This window comes from Sus scrofa, chromosome 5, assembly GCF_000003025.6.
Source record: "Sus scrofa isolate TJ Tabasco breed Duroc chromosome 5, Sscrofa11.1, whole genome shotgun sequence".
Classification (NCBI taxonomy): domain Eukaryota; kingdom Metazoa; phylum Chordata; class Mammalia; order Artiodactyla; family Suidae; genus Sus; species Sus scrofa.
Window position 1 is genome coordinate 87430511 of NC_010447.5, and position 15687 is coordinate 87446197.

The 15687-nt window shown below is 44.9% G+C and overlaps 2 long non-coding RNA genes across 5 annotated transcripts in view; one reads left to right on the forward strand and one right to left on the reverse strand.

The window, feature by feature from the left end:
- LOC110260790 overlaps positions 1 to 15687 on the reverse strand; it is a 185241-nt gene that overhangs the window by 74838 nt on the left and 94716 nt on the right. Inside the window, exon 4 of one of the 2 annotated variants that reach the window (XR_002344246.1) lies at positions 484 to 1627. The exons of the other annotated variant lie outside the window; for it this stretch is intronic. This is a non-coding gene — a long non-coding RNA (uncharacterized LOC110260790). Of the gene's footprint in view, positions 1 to 483; positions 1628 to 15687 lie in introns of those variants that run through there. 2 annotated transcript variants of the gene reach the window in all.
- On the forward strand, positions 352 to 9624 carry LOC110260791. Of its 3 annotated transcripts, none has more exons than XR_002344248.1 (3): positions 352 to 486; positions 2979 to 3642; positions 4600 to 6366. It is a non-coding gene; the product is annotated as an uncharacterized LOC110260791 (long non-coding RNA). The 3 variants fall into 3 exon arrangements; XR_002344247.1 differs by lacking the exon at positions 352 to 486 and adding an exon at positions 8403 to 9624 and having other exon boundaries at positions 1698 to 3642; positions 4600 to 5231; XR_002344249.1 differs by lacking the exon at positions 352 to 486 and having other exon boundaries at positions 1698 to 3377; positions 3455 to 3642; positions 4600 to 6386.

Genomic DNA, 15687 nt, shown 5'->3' on the forward strand with positions numbered 1-15687 from the left:
AGAGAGACAAAATAACCAGATCGGCTTCCTGCCCTGAAGGAGCTCTCAGTCTACTGAGGGGGACAGGGGAGGACATCAAGGCCAGGGAGCAGTGACCGGGGGCTGCTACCACGAGCAGAGACAGGAAGCACCTCCTTCTGATTCCCCCCTTTGTGACTCAGGTTCTCACTCCTTCCTGAACACGCCAGGCATCCCCCCGAATTTGCCTGCAGTTCTTCTCCCTGCACACCCATGCTCGCCCGAGCAGAGAACAGTATGAGCACAGGCAGCCGTCCAGCGCCCCCGGCTTGGGGCTGCATCTGCGAAGACTGTCAAGCAGAAATCAGCCTGGGTATAAGGCCCCTGGGAGAACCTGGGCAGGAGAATAACTTGGCCACTTCTACCTGCCAAGTCACAAAACAACAGCTTCACAGGAAGAGTTACTGATGCTGAAAAGCCTCCTGGGTTCCAATCTGGAAACTCTTGTCTCACTGCTGAGCCTTTGAGGTACGTAAGAGTTCTCAGCCATTAGGAATTTTATCATATTATGTGCCAACATCTCTTGCTTGCCCCAGTATTTTTTTTTCAACAGCAATTCATTTGCTATTGATTTGTCATTTGTAAATGTGTATGCATATGGAGCTGTGCATAGGAAAAGATTGGAAAGATACACCAGTGACTTTCATCTGGGATGGAGGTGGGGCATCCGGAACGTGGAAGCGGAAAGCAGAGGCAGTTCATTGGTATCACCTAATTATTTTCCCCCAATCCTCATGCCTACCCTTCCCCCTTGGGTAGAATGCCTCAAGCATACGTGTATTTTAGAAGCGCCCCAAATAATTCTGCTATATATGCCCCTTCCTTCCACTCCTCCACCTGATTTACAGCCACTAATATACACCAAATGTTAATAATAGTTGTAGCTGGGTGTAAGAATTAAAAATTCCTTTTTCCTTTGCTGATGTTATTAAAATCCTACCATGAACACGCAGACTCAGTGTAACAGTTAAGTGTGTTGGTTCTGGGACCAAACTACCTGAGTTGAAATCTAATAGAGGCAGGTCACCGTGCCTCCGTGATGTCGTCTAGAAAAGGAGGGAGATAATAGGGGCTCTCTATTCGGGTTGCTGTGAGAAGTAAATGATTTCCTACGGATAACGTTCTTAAGATAGCACCCAGCATATGCGATGTTCAGTATTAGTTACCCATTATTGTTAAAACATAAGGAAAGAATAGTAATATGCTTTTTAATCATGGAAAGTTTTGGAAGTGAAAATAGAATACCTGAGAGTAAGAAACACCGGCAGAAATAGAGATTTGTGATTCTTAGGTAAGTGTGCGTATAGGGGTCTGTACTCTGGGAACTTGGTTGGGAGCAGCTAACGGGTACCCATTTATCCAGTTTACAGTTATGAATATTTTTAGTGTCTAAGACAGGAAGTTGGCTACTTTGCTACTTCAATTTTATTTGACTGTGATTTTTGACACAAAGCATCTCTCCTTAAACGTCATACATTTCCCAGGCTCTAGGTCAATGGGGGCGTCCATCAAATACGTTTATGACGACCATCTGAGAATCAGAGCAGAAGAGCCAGCCCCTAGAGAAACCATGCCGGCATGTCGTTTGCGAACTGTGCTCTAGAAAACCCTAGGGGAGTAAACAAATAAAATAGATATACATATATAGGTAAATAATTTATATTATATATATGGGCACCCTGAGATTATACAGTGTGTGTGCGTGTGTATATACACATATCTATACACATGTATAGGTATATACACATATGTATATGTGTGTGTGCATACATAAATATATATATGTAGAGAGAGAGAGGGAATCCATGACATTTGCACGTTTTGGAATATTACTGAAGCTGAATCGCAAGCCCAAGCCCTGTCTTCCTCAGCTGTGAGACAGGAAAACAATAGATTCTACCTGATTCTGTTTCGAGCAGCTATTAGAAGGGGAATAAAGGGAGATGTGAACGGGCTCTGCAACCTTCAAGTGAAGCTTGAAAGGGAGGAATGGTGGTTATGAGGAGGAGGAGGGTTCATGCAGCATAAAAGAAAAGCCACACAGGCTGCTGGCCCCAAAGGCTACAGCAGCGACAGGAAGGAGGTGGCTGGGCTTCCCCTTCCGCCTTGTTGGTTCCAGCCCAGAAACTCCACCCTGGCTGGAGAGCGAAGATTGGGCCTTGCTGAAAGGCGCCTCAGCCATTCTCTTTTTTGTCGGACACGAAATGGACTCTCTGCTTCGTAAATGCAGTTCTTTTTCCTCTCTCCCAGCTCATTTGTGCTTTGGTGTCTCTGTATCGTTATTTGTTAGGAAGTCACCTGACAGATAAGATTCACCAACGCCAAGGACTGTCCTAAGACTGCCTGGAGTAACTCATTTCTCCTCCAGTAACCCTAGGAGATAGTTTTTCATTATCTCCATTGTACAGAGGAGGAAGCTGATGCATAGAGGGGCTAAGTCATTTGCACCGTCTTGAGTGGTGGATCTAAGATTCGAACCCTAGCCGTCTGGCTGCAGGCTGTTGGTGCTCTTGGCCGCTCAACTAGAATTCCTTTCAAACTACAGCAATTAAGGCAACTGGGGAGAACAGGCTCCAGAAAGCCCACCATACAGCAATCCTCTAAGCTCTCAGGCGACCACCCAAAGCAGACGATTTGCTGAGACGGGGATGTAGGGCCCCTATCTGCCAGCGGAGCTCAGCCCGGAGATGCCTTTTGGGGGCACCAGACCCGGGGAGCAAGGAGAGAAGCCCAGGGAGTCTGACTCCACAGCCTGTCCTGCGCATTGTGAACCTAAACCATCCTGAAAGGAGCTCGAATGGGCAAAGGATTTTCAGAAACAAAGGTTGAGGCAGGATGCTGGTGTTCATGGAGACGCCGCAGTCAGAATGGGTTTCCACCCCATGCTTCCGGCAATTGGGGAATATGACCGTAAACACATCAGTATCCAGAAGCAAGTTGCCAAAGACCCTCTGTTTCAGGAAGAACGCCCAGCCCTCCGTGCTCAGGGAGCAGCTGAGATCATCTGGTGCCAGGTGATGTCCGTGGCTCTGACAGTTCCTGGGATCCATTCCTCCGGGAGTTTGGACAGCGTCTGCTCTGAAGGTGGCCTTTCCTCTCCCAGAACATGATGTAATTCTCCACTCCGAAGCCTCAAATGGTTTGCAGATTTTCTGGGGTGACTATTTCCTGTGTTCTGAGGTCCCAGGCGGTGAGCGCATCCTGCCCGAGAGCTGTGGACAGCGTCTACATGGAAAGCTGCTCCTGTCGGTCAGGAGTGCTTGGTGGCAAGTAACAGAAAACATGACGTGGACCTCGATGGACAGGAGAAAGTGGGGTTTGCTGGCTCATGCAACGGAGCGTCTCTGGAAAGATTTCAGGTGAGGATGGATAGAGGGATTCAACCATGTCACAAAAAAACCCAGCTTACTTTTTCTCTCTCTTCTCTGCTTTCCAGGATGTCAAGTTCCCTCTAAGGCTGCTTCCTTTCAAACGAGCAGGAGGACTAGCAGAAGCCGCAGGGAGCCAAGCATGCTTCCTTGTTCATTTCTAGCAGGAGCAGCTGTCCCAAAATATTAAATGAAAGTCCTGGGCTGCTGGTTGGATCATCTAAGGTCATATGCCCAACTCTGAACCCCATGACTGGTTTGTTTTCTTTTTATGACTCTCAGTGTTTGGAATGTTTGCCTTTTATTTTATTTTATTTTTTTAATTGGAGCGCGTGTGTGTCTGGTTTAATTGAAGGTCCCCTACTGGTCCCACTCCATAAGTAGCTGCAATGGTGAGAAAAGGGGAGGGGAACCCATCCCCAAAGGGAGGGGTCATCTCCCCAACATTCCCTTTACACACAGAACGAAACAGACGAGCACAGGAGTTCCCATCATAGCTCAGCGGAAACAAATCCAACTAGGAACCATGAGGTTGTGGGTTCGATCCCTGGTCTTGCTCAGTGCGTTAAGGATCCGGCATTGCCATGAGCTGTGGTGTAGGTTGAAGATGCGGCTGGAATCTGGCATGGCTGTGGCTGTGGTATAGGCCAGGGGCTACAGCTCCGATTAGACCCCTCACCTGGGAACCTCCATGTGCCATGAGTGCAGCCCTAAAAACAAAACAAAACAAAACAGACAGACAAGCCCCGAGTCACTCTTGTGGTTAGAAGTCAGCCATAATGGAAGGGGGAGGGACAAGCGGAGAGCAGGGGTGTACCTGAAAAAGACCGACCCACAGACCCCCCCTGAACTGCACTGCTGGAGGCACTTGGGTCTGCCTCAACTCAAGGGAGTCAGGATATCCAAAGTGGTTGAGGAAGGTCAGCCATCAGGGATGGAGGCAGGAGGAAGGTCCACGAGGTGGGGGCTGTTTGTGCTCCGCCGGCTGGAATCCCCCAAATCCTTCAGGCCAGGAAAGGGCCAATCTGTAGCTCCAGTGAATAGGTCTGGTGCTGCCAGATGCTCCAGGCAGGGAGCTAGAAGGGGGCCAACAAAGCCTGCTCTCTAGGGAGAAATGACGCTGCCCCCAGCTTCTCAACCAGGGTGCAGCGGTCCTTGAGCTCTACAGTTGGCTTGTAGTGCAAACTTGATCCCCTTAAGCTTCTTCTTGCAGGTGTCCTTGGAGCTGGCAGAGATCATTTTGCTCTGAAGACTACAGACTGGCAGGAGAGCATCACCTTCTTTCAAGGCTTCGCCTCCTCTGGTGTCGACAGCTTGTGCACCAGCACGTCTTTGAAGCCACGTTTGCAGAAGAGAGCGTGATGAGCAGAGCCAGAGCTGAGGGCTGCCTCCCTGCTGCAGGGATCCTCCTCAGGCCAGGACGGCTTTCAATCACTCTACCCCTGGACCAGGAAAGCAAGCACCATGTCTACCCCAGGACATGGTTCCTTTCAGTTCCGACATGACTTTTTCTGGAGTCATTAAAAATACCAAATGTGGTTCAATGCAGCAGTACAGTCAATGGCAACTGCATTCCTCTGGTTGCTCAAGGCGAGACCTGGGAACCCTTCTTGACTCCTTCATTCCCTCACTCCACCCCACATCCAATCCATCATCCAACCCTGTGAGCACTACTGCAAAATACCCCTGGAATCTGACCCCGTCTCACTTCATCCGCAGTGTCCGCTGGGGCTAAGTTATCCTCATCTTCCATCAAAATACTTCAATGGTCTCCAACCCGGTCTCCTCCTACTTGCTGCTCTATCATCTCATCTACAGAGAAGCCAGAGTGATCTTTTCAAAATAGTAAGTTATATCATGTCACCCCTCAGCTCAATAATCCTCCAGTGGTTCCCCTATCACGCCAAAGAAAAGGCAAAAGACCTAACAATTGCTGAGGTGACCCTACATATTCCAGCTTGTCACCTCTTCAGTCTCATCCCCTACCTCTCTCCCCTGACTCACTCTGCTTCAGCCAGACTGGCTTCTTGCTGCATCCCCAAAACATCGGGTATGCCTGTGTCTTAAGGCTTACATAGGTGCTATTCCCTCAGCCTGCCATCCCCTTCGTGCCAATATCTTCTTCGTTCATTCCCTTTGTCCAAAAGTAATGTTATCAGAGAGAAGTTGCATAACCATCCTCATGAAAATATACCTAGTCTATCTTTAAGGAACTGACTTTGCTTTATTTTTCATAGCACTTACCATTACCTAAACTATTTAAGCATTTGTTTACACATCAATTTTTTCCCCTCCTAGAATAAAAGTTCTATGATAGAAAGGTTGTACACCCCATAGCCCCAATATCTAGAACAGTAAAGGCATTCAATGAATAGTTAATGAAAATGAATGAAAGATTTTGAACAAATACATAGAAGAGGAAGTGGTTAATAACAGATGAAAAAGTGTCCAAACTTTCCAATAAGAAAAGAAACTGACCAATTTCTCGTTGACCAAGAGAATATCTTTGCCTATTAAATTGACGACTGCAACCAAATAATCAATCCATTGCTTTGATAAAGCAATACAACTGGTGTTTTCATTTATTATTAGCAACCAGTCTCACTGATGTACTTAATAGATATTTATTGAGTGCTACTATGTATGAGCCATTGGGTAATTTTCCAATACTCTAATCCACCATAAGGTTCAAAGTCTATGTGTTTGTCCAGATCAGCTAGATTAGCCGTGGTAACAAATTAACTCTGGAATCCAGTAGACCACCATCACAAAGCTTCACTCTTGCTCACTCAAACCACCTCCCTCAGATTGATGGAAAGGTAGTATTACCATGGCCCTTCCCCTCACATTGCTTTGCCCAGAACTAGTCACACAGCCCTACCCACCTGCCCAGAGGCCAAGAAAGGACGTTTTCTGCATGTCCCAACATGGATGGACCTGGAAGGTATTATGCTAAGTGAAATAAGTCAGTGAAAAACAAATGCCAGGCATTCCCATCATGGCTCAGTGGTTAGTGAACCTGACTAGCCTCCACGAGGACACAGGTTCGATCCCTGGCCTCGCTCAGTGGATTAAGGATCCGGCCTTGCTGTCAGCTGTGGTGTAGGTCACAGACATGGCTCGGATCCCAAGTTGCTGTAGCTGTGGTGTAAGCCGACAGCTACAGCTTCGACTGGACCCCTAGCCTGGGAACCTCGGGTGCGGCCCAAAAGACAAAAAAAAAAAAAAAAAAAAAAAAGACAAATACCATATGGTCTCACTTATAAGCAGAATCTAAAAAACAAAACAAACAAAACAAAATGAAAATGGTCTCAGAGATACAGAGGAAAAACTGGTGGTTGTCGGAGGGAAGGGGTGGAGGTTGAATAAGTGAAGGTAATTAAGAAATACAAATCTCCAATGGTCAAATAAATAAGCCTTGGGAATGTAACACATGGCAAAAAGAACATGGTCAATAATGTTGTAATGACTTTGCACGGGGTTACTGGACTTTGCATGGTTACTAGACTTATGATGGAGAGCATAAGGCATGTAAACACCCAATCACTCAGTAGGATACCCGAAATGAGCATAATACTGTATGTCAACCATATTTCAGTAGAAACAAATGAATATATAAAGAAGGTAAAAATTAAGAGAAAGTAACCCACAAGAAAATACGTGCTTCCCATGCAGGCACGGCTACCCTGAAGGACCGTAATATCTCCATGCAGTTCAGGACCTTTGGCTGGGAGATGCCACTGCCCCATTGAAAGCCCCTGACCTTCCCTCTCCGGGCTGCCTTCCTCCCTCTGATCTCAGCACCAGCCCCCCTACACTGCACTCACTCGGCTCCAGCCACGCTGGTTTTCCCTCCTGTTCCCGGACCAGACCCACAAGGCGCATTTCCACCTGGGGTCTTTGCCGCTGCCCTCTTCCTTCAGGGAGCTACGTAGCTCCCTCCCTCCGTCTTTGCTCATACGGCTCCCTCCCTCTCTCAGTAGGGCCACCCCCCAACCACCGTCTTTAAAACACCCACCTCTCTCCCCAGACGCCACTCCTGCTGCTCCCGTCCACCCTACACACACCCCGCTCACTTTTCTCCATGTCACTTCTCATCTGACATACGAGGTGTTTTGTTTATGTGATATCATCTGTGTCTACTCCATGAAATCACAAAGATTTTGTACTTTTAAAATTGAAGTTTGGTCGATTTCCAACGTCGTGCCAATTTCTGCTGTCCCGCAAGTGACCCAGTCACACATACATATGCCTTCTTTTCCTCATATCTTTCCTATCATGTTCTATCCCAAGAGACTGGACACAGTTGTCTGTGCTGTACAGGAGGAGGAATCACAGATTTTTACTCTCTTGTATCCCCTTTATATAAATGGGTGTCTGAAATCCAGTGGGTGCTCCATAAATATTTATCACGCAAACAATGAATGAGAGGTCTGTATTGAGCGACTGAATGAATTTCTGCGGACACTTAGGCATCACAGCACTGTTCCTAAATGAAGCACTTGCCTCTCCTCCTCCCCACCCCCCCATACCTCCCTCCTCCCTAAAATTTCTCCTCTCCCACACGCTTTCCCCTAGATACTTTCTCCATCCATCAGCCTAATGCTTGCTCTGGCTTCGTCCAACCTTGGCATCCCATCTGGATTACGGATTTGGGTCACTCCTGATATAGTCACACTGTGACCGCTTTCTGGCAACGCCCATCTTGTCCTGCTTTTCACCCTCTGCCCTGTCTCCTTCTCCTTCACCTTCCCAAACCCTCCTCAGCTCTGTCCACAAACTTACTTCCCCTCATATGCCCATCCTTCAAGGGTAGGTTCAAACGCCTTCTTCTTCCTCAAGGCTGCCTGATCCACCATCCGGAAGTTAGTCTCACGCTCCAGAGACCCCATCGTTATTTGTAACACTTGTGCCCACATTATAGCCTTTGCCGCGTAAAAGCTTGTGTTCACCTTATCCAAGAGTTTAAGTTAAGGGCAGAGAGTAAGTCTTGTTTGTCTATTGCTTCTCCCATAGTACATGAAAGATGCTCGATGAATATGAAATGAGATCATGTACGTCAAGCCCTTATTATGGTTCCTGGCGGATGACGAATGTTCAGTCACTGCTGGCTGCTGATTCCAGTTCGTAGCCAAGGGAGGCAGAGTTCAGTTCCACTCAGAGGAGAGCTTCCACATTTGAGGTCCACCAGGTGGGTGCTGAGAGGCTGTGATGGGTCTGGTTCCTTATTTCTCACTCCCTGTGTCTCTTCCCACCTGTAGCAAGTGCCCCATGTTCCCTGGCCCATCTGAGCTCCCCACAGCTGCAGACAGCTTCTGGGCCAGCTGACAGCTTCCCATCTCACGTGCTTACAGATGTCTTCCACACCTGTCACAGGGGCTTGCTCGGCTTTTGTATACACAACCCATAGATGGGGGAGGGGGTGCTTAATGCTCCTGGGGCCAACCATCAACCAACACAGAGGGGAGTTGTTGGGGAAACGGTCAAGATTTTTTGACCCCCAGTGGGACAATTCTGAAGCACGTTCATCCACCTTGTTTCCAGAAGGTCCTATCTGGGATGGAGTCCCTATTACCCTCAACAGTAATGTGCTTTTGGGTTTCCTCTCTTCCCCGACTTACCTCCCCCGCTTCTTTAATGGCGTCTTCTGGGATAACTCCCCAAAACTACATTCTCTCGAGTCCTGCTGTGGGAGACCCATCACTACTCAACATTTCTGAAGAAATGGCTGCCCAGCCCATTAGTCTGACAAAGCCCTAAATGCCTCCCATCGTTACACGCCATCCCTGTGGTCTATCAGCACCAGCTCACTGGCCCCAGACACATCAATGATGGCTGAGGGGTGAGGAATCCTTGGGTTATCTGCAAAGACAAAGAGTTGAACGGGGAGGTACATGTCGATTTTATCATAGGGTTGCCTCTCTCCTTATAGAAATTGTCCCTAGGAAATGGTACAGTGACCTACCCCTCTCACTGTCAGATGTGATCAAGCCCTTAGATCTCTGCAAAGAGCTACCCCTACCTTGTGGAGACCACCATGCTGTGAAGACACAAAGGACTCCCTGCTTTGTGGCTCAGTTTTCTTGGTGTTGTACGTGTTTGTCAAAGAGGCTGTCATGCAGATGGCCAAAAAGCATGTGAAAAGATGCTCAACATCGCTAATTACTGGAAACATGCAAATGAAAACTACAAGGAAGTATCATCTCACACCAGTCAGAATGGCCATCATCAAAGTCTACAGACAATAAATGCTGGAGAGAGTGTGGAGAAAAGGGAACCTTCCTACACTGTTGGTGGGAATGTAAATTGGAGCAACCACTATGGAAAACAATATGGAGGCTCCTCAAAAATTAAAAAGAGAACTACCATATGATCTAGCGATCTCATTCTTGGGCATCTATCTGGAGGAAAACATAATTCAAAAAGATACGCACACCCCAAGTTCACTGCACCGCTATTTACAATAGCCAAAACATGGAAGCAACCTAAACGTCCACCAACAGAGAAACAGATAATGAAGATGTGGTACGTATAAACAATGGAATACTACTCAGCCATAAAAAGAATGAAATAATGCTATTTGCAGCAACATGGATGGACCTAGAAATTATCATACGAAGTGACTTAAGTCAGACAAAGACAAATATCATGTGAGATCACTAATATGCAGAATCTAATAAAAATGATATTATTATGACTTATGCACAAAATAGACTGAAAGATTTTGAAACCAAACTTCTGGTTACCAAAGGGGAAATGGGGAGGGATAAGTTAGGAGGTTGGGACTAACAGATAGACACCACGATATAGAAAATAGGTAAGTAACGAGGACCTGCTATATAGCACAGGGAAATCTATATGAGCCAAGAATCTGAAAAAGAATGGATGTGTGGATATGTATAACTGATTCGCTTGGCTGTACACCTGATACTAACTCAACACTGTAAGTCAACTCTACTCCTATAAAATTAAAACAACAACAAAGAAGCTGTCATGTGTTGACCAAAGCTTGGTCTTTCTCACTGAGCACATGACTAGAGTATATCCTTCAGCCGCCTTTGTATTAGGTGTGGACATGATTGAGTGTTTTTTTTTTTTTTTCCATTTTTTAAAGTTTCATTGAAGTACAGTTGATTTACACTGTTGTGACAATTTCCGCCATACAACAACGTGACTCAGTTATACATGTACACACATCCTCTCTTTCACACATGACTGGTTCTGCCCAGTGGAATGTGAACAGAACCAACGTGTGCCACTCCCAGACTGGCCATTAAACCCTGCCATGGATGATCCTCTGTGTCCTTACTAATCTACTGCCTGGAAACAAATGACTTCATGCCCCCAGGGGGTGGCAGGACTCCAAGTGGCAGGAGGCTGAGGCTACTGGAGGCAGTACCATGTAGAGGGTGCCTACTTTGGCTTGACTGTGAGAAGAAACAACTTTTATTCGGTTAAGCTACTGAAATTCCAGGGTTGCTATAGCATCTAGGGTTACACCAAACAATGCAAAATTGGTACCTAGAAGTGAAGTACTGCCACTTAAAAAATCTAAAATAATATGGCATTGGCTAAGCGGTGAGTGGTAACTGATGAGGAAAGGGATATAAAATGCTGGAAAGAAGGAGACTTGTTTTATAAAGTGGCAAAACATTTGGTAAAACTGTTGCCTTCAGTGGCAGACAGCATGCCTACCAAGCCTTTAGTTTCAGGGGAAGTGGTTGGGAAGACTCAGAGTAATAGGGTGTGTTGACCTTTCCAGGGTGGAGATGAGGGTGAGGTTAGCAAGGCACCTAGGGCCCTAGATTAAGGAAGCAGGTACTTGCACAACTCCACTCTTAGCAAGGAAGTACAAAAAGAGATGAGTTCAGCAAAGATTGGCTGGTTTTCCAAAGTGAAAGAGGCGTGAGAATCCAGAAACACACGCTCCCAAAGATTATAAAAGCCAACTACTTCTGGATCCCACATAGTAAGATTATTTGAGAAACAAAGGCCCTTTCTGACTCAGACTTACTGGCAAAGATCTGATTGAGACATGATTTTCCCATCCATGTCTCTTCTGTCTGATACTCAAGAGAGAGCCATTTAAGAGAGAGGCAAAAGTGAGGAAGCAAATAAACATGTCTAGGAAAAAATCTGAGATGGGAACGTCTGCTCAAGGAATTGTTGAGAAGCAAAGACAAAAGCTGTCTAAGTTTTAGGGATTGCCAAAGAAAAAACGAGCCTAGATTTAAAGGCCTTTGTCAGTTAGAATCTTGAGCCAAACTTTGGGTCTCCAAATTTGCTCAAGTAGGAAGTAGGCTTAAAAAAAAAAAAAGGAGTTCCCATCATGGCTTGGTGGTAATGAACCGACTAGTATTCATGAGGATGTGGGTTCAATCCCTGGCCCCGCTCAGTGGGTTAAGGATCTGGCATTGCTGTGACCGGTGGTGTAGGTTGCAGACTCGACTTGGATCCTGTGTTGCTGTGGTGTAGGCCACAGCTGCAGCTCTGATTCCATCCCTAGCCTGGGAACTTCCATACCTCAGCTGTGGCCCTCCCCCCAAAAAAGACCCCACCATTGCCAGGAATGTATGCTGTGCATCTCCCATTCTTCCCTTTCCAAATGGGCATGTGTATCACTTTACCCCATCCTCATCCAACACTTCACATCGGATATGAATGGGGCAGAGATGGTACCTTGTCCTTTCAATTCAGACATCAACAGGCAATGAGGCAAATGCCCCGTCTTAATAGAAAAAGCCATGTAGCCCCCGGAAATCTTGAATTGCTAGCTGCATGCACTAACTGTAAGGAACACTAGGTTGTCTCCTGTGGGGAGGGGATGAGTGTGTCCTCTGTGTGGGAAGAAGGTTAGGTGAGTAAGGTTATCTAGTAACCAAAGGGCAAACTGTGGCAGACATGTAGCTCACCAAAACCATTTCCTCTTTTACCTGGAAAGACAGCTCGACCATATTTCTTCAACACCAAAGTTAGATGAGACATGTGTCTGAGTTCTGGCAAATGTCACAGCAGAAGATGTACACTGTTTTCAGGCTTCACCCATTACAAATGGAAAATTCTCGTGTGTTTTTTTTGTTTTGTTTTGTTTTTTTGTTTTGTTTTGGCTATGCCTGTGGCGTGCAGCAGTTCCTGGGCCACAGAGTGAACTCGTGCCACAGCAGCAACCTGAGCCACAGCAATGACAGTGCTAGATTTTAACCCACTGTGCCACCAGGGAGTTCCCAAGGTTCTCCTTTTTTTGTTCTCCTGATGCTGGCTGGAAGACAACGATGTGGGGCTCTTAGGACATCAGAAAGTGACAAGATGAATGGAGTTTGGGTCCCTGACTCTCCTACCAAACACCTGCAGATGAGTTATATGGGATGAGAGATAACCATCTCTTGGATTAAGCCAAAAAAAATTGTAGGGTTTCTTTGTTACAGCACTATCATCGCCCACATACAACATTATAGGATTTATTATCAGGATTGAGTTAATCTGTAAAATTGTGCCTGGTTGCAGATGTATGAGAAAAGAGGGCTATATAAGTCTTAGATATTCTCGTTTACCTGAGAACATTGTATTCCTAGCTTTAATGGGAAAGTCTTGGAGTCTATAAGAGCCAGAGGGTATTCCTGGGGCACATTTGGGTATTTATAATACCTCGTCTAATCTGTCTCCTGAGCCAACCTTAAATTCCCCTTGTTTAGTGCCATGTAAGTTTAAAAGCCAAAAACTACTGACTTTGGAATCCTTCGAACAAACCCAGGACAATGCATGTTATGCAAATATCCAGGTAACTCAACATGTTTAGCTTCACAGAAACTAAAAGGTGAAGACATTCAATACCGCCTGCCACTCAAGTAGAAAATGCAGATCCATTTCTACCCAGCCCAGAGCATACCTGCCAAACTTATGGAATCTAGTGTCCTAAGGTGAAAGAAGGAAAGGAAAGGAAGAAGGGAGGGAGGGAGAAAGGAAGGAAAGAAGGAAAGAAAGAAAAGAAAAGAAAAGAAAAGAAAAGAAAAGGTGAGGCATCCCATAATTTCTTTGACCACATGTTAATAGGAAAGCTGATTATTGACACATTTTGCTTCCATTCTGAAGCAAGTTTTTGAAAGTAAACCTTGCCATTTCATCTCAGAATTTGCAGCTTTGTGATCTTCCGAGAAGTTGCATTTCATCCAGTTCCCCAAATACTTATTAAGGGCCTAGTACAGGCAGGGCTGCTTTTATGCATTTCTGCAAAATGTCATGATAATTACACAATGTACTGTTTTTCATATACAATACGCTTACTAGTGCCATAAAGAATGCTGTACCATGTAAGTAAGTAGAAAGAGAACCCTCACAGAGGGAAGGCTCTACTGACATGAGAAACAAGGATGACGTGAAAGTCCTGTGCTCTTATTAATCAATGACAGCTGTTTGTGGACTTAAAATTATTTTATTTTTAATTTTTTTAAATTTTTTAATTTTTTGGCTTTTTGAATTTTCTAGGGCCGCACCTGCGGCATATGGAAGTTCCCAGGCTAGGGATCGAATCGGAGCTGTAGCCACCGGCCTACACCAGAGCCACAGCAACACGGGATCTGAGCTGCATCTGCGACCTCCATCACAGCTCATGGCAGTGCCAGATCCTTAACCCACTGAGCAAGGCCAGGGATCGAACCTGCAACCTTATGGTTCCTAGTCAGATTGATTAACCACTGAGCCATGACGGGAACTCCAAAATTATTTTTAAAAGACTCCAAGGTGTTGACCTAAAGACTCCAATTCTACGAAAGGACAAAGTTATTGTCAGTATCCAAGGCCTTCTGTGGGTCTTTGGACAACCTCTCCCAATACATTCAGCCATTACCTCTGGGCTGATTGGCTACCGTCTCCGGTTAGAGGTCAAAGATGAACCCACTTTAGAACGTCATGGCCCCTTGCCTTTCCACCACCCTCCCCTTCCCAATTCAAAGTCATTCATTGTCCTCTGCTCCTGTTTAGGTTTCAGAAATATCAATGACCTAGTCCTTTGCAACGTAATTGAATGACTAAGAACTATATCCTTATTATATCAAGAATTCCTACTAACCAATAAGAAAATGAAAATATTCCTAAAATATGTAAAAGACACAAACAGCAAATTCACGAAACAACACAATCAGTTCATAAACCTTTGAAAAACTTGACTTTGCTAGTAATCACAGTAATAAATTAATATAACAGATATGATCTTTTTCTTCTCAAAAAGAAAAGATTTAGAGTAAGATAGACTGGGAGTTTGTGGTTATAGATGCAAACTATTACATTTAGAGTGGATAAGCAATGAGGTCCTACTGTGTGGCGCAGGGAACTATGTCCAATTTCTTGGGATAGACCATGATGGAAGATAATATAAGAAAAAGAAGGTATGTACATATGTATGTATGACTAGATCCTTTGCTGTATAGCAGAAATTGGCACAACATTGTAAATCAACGATATTTAACAAAATAAATAAATAAATTTTTTAAAGGAAAAAGTCAGGAGAAGAAAATATATGAGGGAATTCAGATATGGGCACTTTCGCAAATAAAAATTAGCACAAAATTTATTATTTATTTATTTATTTACTTTTTGGCCAAGTCTGCGGCAGGCAGAAATTCCTGGGTCAGTGACCCGAGGCACTGCAGTGGCAATGTTGAATATTTAACCTGCTAGGCCACCAGGGAACTCCTAGCACAAAATTTTTAGAGGTCCATGTGTCTTTATAAAGCAAAATGAATTTAAATAGCATATGTCTTTGACATAACATTTCATCTAGAAATTTTTTGTAGGAAACAATTATGGCTATGAGAAAACTTTAGTTAGAAAGAGGGTTATTGCAGAGTTGTTTATGCTTATTAAAGTTGGAAATACAGGCACACCTCAGAGATAGTGCAGGTTCAGCTGCAGAACCCCATAATAAAGCGAATATCGCAGTAAAGTGAGTCATACTAATTTTTGGTTTCCCAGTGCATGTAGAAGTTATGTTTGTACTATATTGTAGTCTATTAAGGGTGCAATAGCATTATGTTTAAAAGAAATGTATGTGCCTTGACTAAAAAATATTACTAAAAAATTCTGAGCCTTCAGCAAGTCATAATCTTTCTGCAATAGTAACATCACAGATCACTGATCACCAACATGATAATGAAAAAGTCTGAAATATTGTGAGAATTACCGAAGCATCGCACAGAGACAGGATGTGAGCAAAAGCTGTTGGCAAAAATGGTATCAATAGACTTGTTCAATGCGGGGTTGCCCCAAACCTATAAATTATAAAAAAAGAAGAAAAAGAAGAAAAGAC